The sequence below is a fragment of the Pseudochaenichthys georgianus genome, chromosome 20 (assembly GCF_902827115.2).
Source record: "Pseudochaenichthys georgianus chromosome 20, fPseGeo1.2, whole genome shotgun sequence".
Taxonomy (NCBI): domain Eukaryota; kingdom Metazoa; phylum Chordata; class Actinopteri; order Perciformes; family Channichthyidae; genus Pseudochaenichthys; species Pseudochaenichthys georgianus.
Genome location: NC_047522.1, coordinates 11,619,192 through 11,624,638, shown reverse-complemented (window position 1 = coordinate 11,624,638; position 5,447 = coordinate 11,619,192). Strand labels below are relative to the sequence as shown.

The window sequence follows — 5,447 nt, the reverse complement described above, 5'->3', positions numbered from 1 at the left end:
TGTTGAAACAAAAGTAAATAAATATGTTCTCATTAAATTCCTAACTTACTATATTGTAAACATCTACAGTTGACAATATCATTAAAACAAATTAAAATGATAGAAAGTGGAGACATTTCTGCAGGGAGGATCAAGGTTTAAAACACACAGTTATTTACTCAACAAGTCACAGTTATCCTTGTTTTTTTTATGTTGCTGTTTTTTTTTTTTCTCCCATTGGTCAATACACAGTAATAAGCCTTAGTTTTACAGTATAATGTATGGTTTTCGGATTCTGGCCGACAGCCAGAGCTACGGCAATTGAAATAGAATTCAGCCAAAACACGGCAGACAAGTCAGGCATGTTTGGAATGAGTCCACAACACTCCTGATTGGTTAATATAAACGTCATCGAAGAAACCTGCCAATGAGAACTGTCCGCGCCTGTCGTTCACATTTGAAACATCCACGTCAGTTTGAGTGGGTCTCCTCCTGCAAGCTACAGCTGTCTGTCTGTATGTCTGCTGCAGGATTTTATGGATTTATATCGGGATCGTTTTACACGTTAAATATGAGCATCGGGACGTCAACAAAGAACAGAAGACTTGAGATCTGGTGAGTCCTGCAACTGTAATGGAGTTAAATATGTATTTAGATAATCCTTAGTTTGTGAATGTTTTATTTTTTATTTAAGGTTACATTTCTTCTTCTAGTTAGCTGAGTTTCTTCCCGTTAAGTTGGTATTCATCATTAATAGGTTGTTAAATGTTAAGAAGCCCTGACATGCTGTTTCTTGCAAGATGTTGCGCCCGGAAAACCTGGCTTAACAGGTGGCTGCTAACGTTAGCTTACAGTTTATTGCAGTGCTGCCCCCCCACCCTCTCGTCTCCAACACGGGAGAATTACACATAAACATGCAGCGGGGTGTCACAATGTTGTCGCCAAGTTTAATGTAAAGTTTCACAGCTTTCTTATAGCGGAATCTAGTTTGTTAATGTTCAGTAACAGCTAGCATAGCATAAACAGCTAACCGCTAACGTTTGTCTAACTTGCTAGTTAGCTCTGCTCTATATATTACAAGCTAACATGACTAGCTAATGTCACACTGTGTGAACTAAAATACTTTTTGTATTACTACATCATACATGCTTGGTCCAAATCACTGCTAAAATTAATTATTTTTGAAAATGTATAGTAAAGAAACACTCAGCCATGCATGAAATAACATAGCAAAAATAATACGGGTAAGGTTTGACCCATGTTGTGCCTTAGAAGTGTAGTGATACAAACATTATTTTTATTCAAAAAGTAAGAAAGGGAAAAATACAAATTGGTGTTGATCCAAAACAGGTTAATTGAGGAATACCTGGAATCCTGAATGGTTAAAGTAATTTATTGCAAAGATATTTACAATTAAAACTAATTCGGGTCACTTTTGACACATGTTGGTTGTATGTTGTTGTGTAAGAAAGGGTTAACATGACGGCTGTGATGTTCACTCTTTTTACAGAGCACCAGTGGACAGCGAGGACTATGGAAGAGAAGATGTGATGGCTTTGTGTGGAAAGCTGCTGACGCCAGCCTGTGTCCCTCATCAGTCTCTCCAGGCAGCACCCAGCTATTCTTCCATCTTGGAGATGAAAAGACTTTGATATGTGAGTAATAACTAACTTGTGTCTAACATAGTATTGAATGTGGTTTAGTAAAGTATTTAAAAATACCCCACATTGTACATGTACAGGACAATCAGACCTTGTTCAACAAAGATCATAAGACAATTGTTTTGTCTTTGAGGTACAGCCGCAGCAGAGAGTCTGAGTTTGAAGAAAGCACTAACATTTTATTTAGTGTTGTTTAATCAATCAATATTTACTGGTCTTGAATTTCCTCACTGGATTACAAAATGCTTGAATCTTATTGTACAGGGACATTATGCAGATTTAATCACCTGAAGATGAAAATATAGATTCATCGATATGTACCATTTTAAGGAAATAGACTGTTATGCAGCTTTCACACCAGCGCTTTTCAGTTTCTAGCTCCGAGCGGGAGCTTTTCTGGTTCAGCTCCGGTTTCCCTTTTCAGCTCCCGCTCTGTGCACACCGCCCACTGGCGCTCCAGAGCTGCCCCTGCTGCGTCATGACGTCACCGTTTACATCGCTGATTTGCTCCCCAACGGCAGCCATTACGGCGCTCACAACAACAACAACTGCGTCGGGTTGATGATCGTTTTGCTTTTAATCACATGAAGCCAGAATAAATTGAATAACGACTTCTCCAACCTTATACTTTTCTCCAGAGTGCCGTGGTTCATTGTTTATTAATGTGTTTCTGCAGCATTTACCGACCGCTGCAGTATTGGCTGCTCTTCCACTGGAGTTTATTCTCCCGTTAGCTCCCGGTTAGCTCACACTGCAGCGGCCGCTCTAAAGTATTCACTGTCCGACTCACACAAGCAGCTGATGCATATCCCCAGTTCCCCTTAGCCTAAGTGAATGTGTGTCAGTCTGAATTGACGCTGTTTGGTATCACAACACTGTTATGAAAGTTTCTCTGGTATAAAACGGGTGATGTTAGCATAGCAACCGAAGCTAAACTGACTACTTGCATCCGATAGCTGCAATAATACAAAACAACACGTCTGCCTCTCTCCACAATGATCGATAACAGTGAACGGATAGTCAAAGTAAGGTACAAATAAACAGAATCACACGAAGCCTGGTTAGTGTTGCCTGACTTTATAAAGTGTGTTTATAAGCACACTGCTTGTAGGCAGGCATGATAGTCGACCCATGTTCAGGGGAGTTGGGTTTAGTTTCCTGCACGCCTCGACGTAAGAGAGACGTAAGCGACGTCGCCTCTTAGCTCCAAAGCTCTTGCCTCTGGACCGACAATTTTTTGGAGCTGGAAATGAAGCGGATTCCGGAGCTAAGAGCCGGCGCCGCTGCGGTGTGAACAGGAAAACCCGGCGCTTTTCAGGCTCTAGCTCCGAGCCGGAGCTGAATAGGCGCTGGTGTGAAAGGGGCATTAGTGGTATTGACCGAAGCTCCACAGCTGTAGCTAGGCGCTGCTAATGAAAACTCAAGTGCTCAATTTGTTGGTTTTTCTTTATTATTAAGAATTGAGCAAGCATATCTTCCTCTTCGAAATCCCAGTTGTACTTCGCTAACACGTAGTGCCTGGGAGGGTGTGTTTGATTGTTCCCACCCTTACCTCACTTATGGACTAGGTCATGTTAGACAAGCAATCCAGTGGTTAGTTTTAGGGTCACCTCCATTGTTTTATTTTTTATTTATTCACTTTAAGAGAAAGGGATTTCAGAAACAAGTCTCACAAGTTTGTCTCGAGGTAAAATTAACAAAAGCTAACTGTTGTTAGACTATGTTCCCCCCTTCTAAACTTATGAAATAATCAATGCCCTGATAATAACATCCATCATTATGGTTTACTAATAGTTATCACTTCACTTCCTCCTCCAGCACCTGGACACAGCAGGAACCTATGCCAGGATCCTGTTTGTGGACTTCAGCTCTGCCTTCAACACAACCCTCTGGCTGGAGGCTGCGCACCATCAGGACCAGAACCTCTCTCCATCAGGACCAACACCTCTCTCCATCAGGACCAGAACCTCTCTCCATAAGGACCAGAACCTCTCTCCATCAGGACCAAAACCTCTCTCCATCAGGACCAGAACCTCTCTCCATCAGGACCAGAACCTCTCTCCATCAGGACCAACACCTCTCTCCATCAGGACCAACACCTCTCTCCATCAGGACCAACACCTCTCTCCATCAGGACCAGAACCTCTCGGCACCTCAACAAGGCCCGCCCCCCCCCACTGACACTTTACCTCAGCCACAACGCAGACTCTGCATGGAGATCACAGGATGGTAAATAATGCAATGTTTAAATATTGCTTACTGCCAATATTTTATATTCTATAATTTATTGCATTCTATTTCTTAATATAGTTCGCTATCTGTGTAGTTTTTACATTTTTTTATTTGTATGTACGACACCTCCTCATACGTGTGAACATACCTGGCAATAAACCCGTTTCTAATTCTGATCTTTTTGTCCTCTAGGTTGCACTGCCACGTCTACAGTAGCACAGAATGGACAGAGGAAACATGATTGGGCCTCAAGTTTTTTGCAGCCAATATACATTATCCTACAAACTTGGGATAGGAGGGTGAGTGAACAAGTTATCCATTGGTTGGAACCTACATCCCCATTGTTAGACGTACTAAATCCTGCACACTGCTCCTTCACATTGACAATGTGAACATATGTCGCCATTTTGCCATTTCTGTTATTTTCAGTTGAATGTTTCAAAGTAATCTTAAAAAATTCAACTTACTTTTTGTTTCTACTGTTTATAAGTATGATGTTTAAATATGAAATGCTGTATTCATTAGTTGTACTATAATTCTACAAATATTTTTAAGTTTTCAGAGTAATTGTTTCCTACAGAACATTTTGTGATGTCATTTTGTTGAACCTGTTTGATTGGAATATGTTAGAAAAAAGCTGTAAAATAACAGTATTCTAGCTCTTTAGGTTCTGTATTTATTTTAGTGTTTGATCATACAAATCTAATAAAAGAAAATGTAAAAAACTGTTTTTGTCATCAGAACTTTATTTAAGGTATTTTAATGTAACATTTTAAGACAATGGATTTTGAAAAGAGAGGAAAGTTTCCTCTAAAATATTTAAGGACAATTTCTGTATACTAATTGCTTTTGCACTTTATTTCAGTTAAAGTATTTTTACTTTAATTTTATGGTTTTTGTTTGGCAGCCTGCTGCCAGTCATTTGACCGTTTTTTCCGGTTTTTTTGCCCATAGAAGTTTTAGTGCTGTACTTTTATTAAACGTTATTGACTGTAAAAAGAGCAGATACATCTGTAAAACCTGTAAAATATTTAAGGACAATTCCCATAAATTAATGTTATAAATTCTGCAGAACCATTTTATAGAAAACAATAGCAATGTTCTATAGATTATTTTGCAGAATCTATAGTAAAATCCATAGGTACATTCTATAGAATATTTGCCAATATTCTGCAGTATATTCTACAGAAATTCTATAGAAACATCAATAGATTCTATGGAATATAGGTCACAAATTCTATGGTATTCTCCAGAACAGGTCTATAGAAAGCATCCATGGGGTTTTCTATAGGATTCTATAGACTATTTTCTACAAAAAAACCATCTACAGTGTATATTTTCTATACTATAGTATTCTATAGATTATTTCCCAGAATCTATAGTAAAACACGTAGGCAATTTCCATAGTATATCCGCAAAAATCCTGTAGTATTCTACAGACATTTTGTATAGAATGTCCATAGATTTTTCTATAGATTATTTCCCAGAATCTATAGTAAAACACGTAGGCAATTTCTATAGTATATCCGCAAAAATCCTGTAGTATTCTACAGACATTTTCTATAGAATGTCCAT

The 5,447-nt window shown here is 38.8% G+C and overlaps 2 long non-coding RNA genes across 2 annotated transcripts; both read left to right on the top strand.

Annotated features, from left to right (window-relative positions):
• Positions 1-474: 474 nt before the first annotated feature.
• Positions 475-3,562, top strand: LOC139435912 (uncharacterized). Its single transcript, XR_011645124.1, has 3 exons — positions 475-594; positions 1,490-1,634; positions 3,459-3,562. It is a non-coding gene; the product is annotated as an uncharacterized lncRNA (long non-coding RNA).
• Positions 3,563-3,766: 204 nt separating this feature from the next.
• On the top strand, positions 3,767-4,599 carry LOC139435897 (uncharacterized). Its single transcript, XR_011645108.1, has 2 exons — positions 3,767-3,869; positions 4,065-4,599. It is a non-coding gene; the product is annotated as an uncharacterized lncRNA (long non-coding RNA).
• Positions 4,600-5,447: the final 848 nt, after the last annotated feature.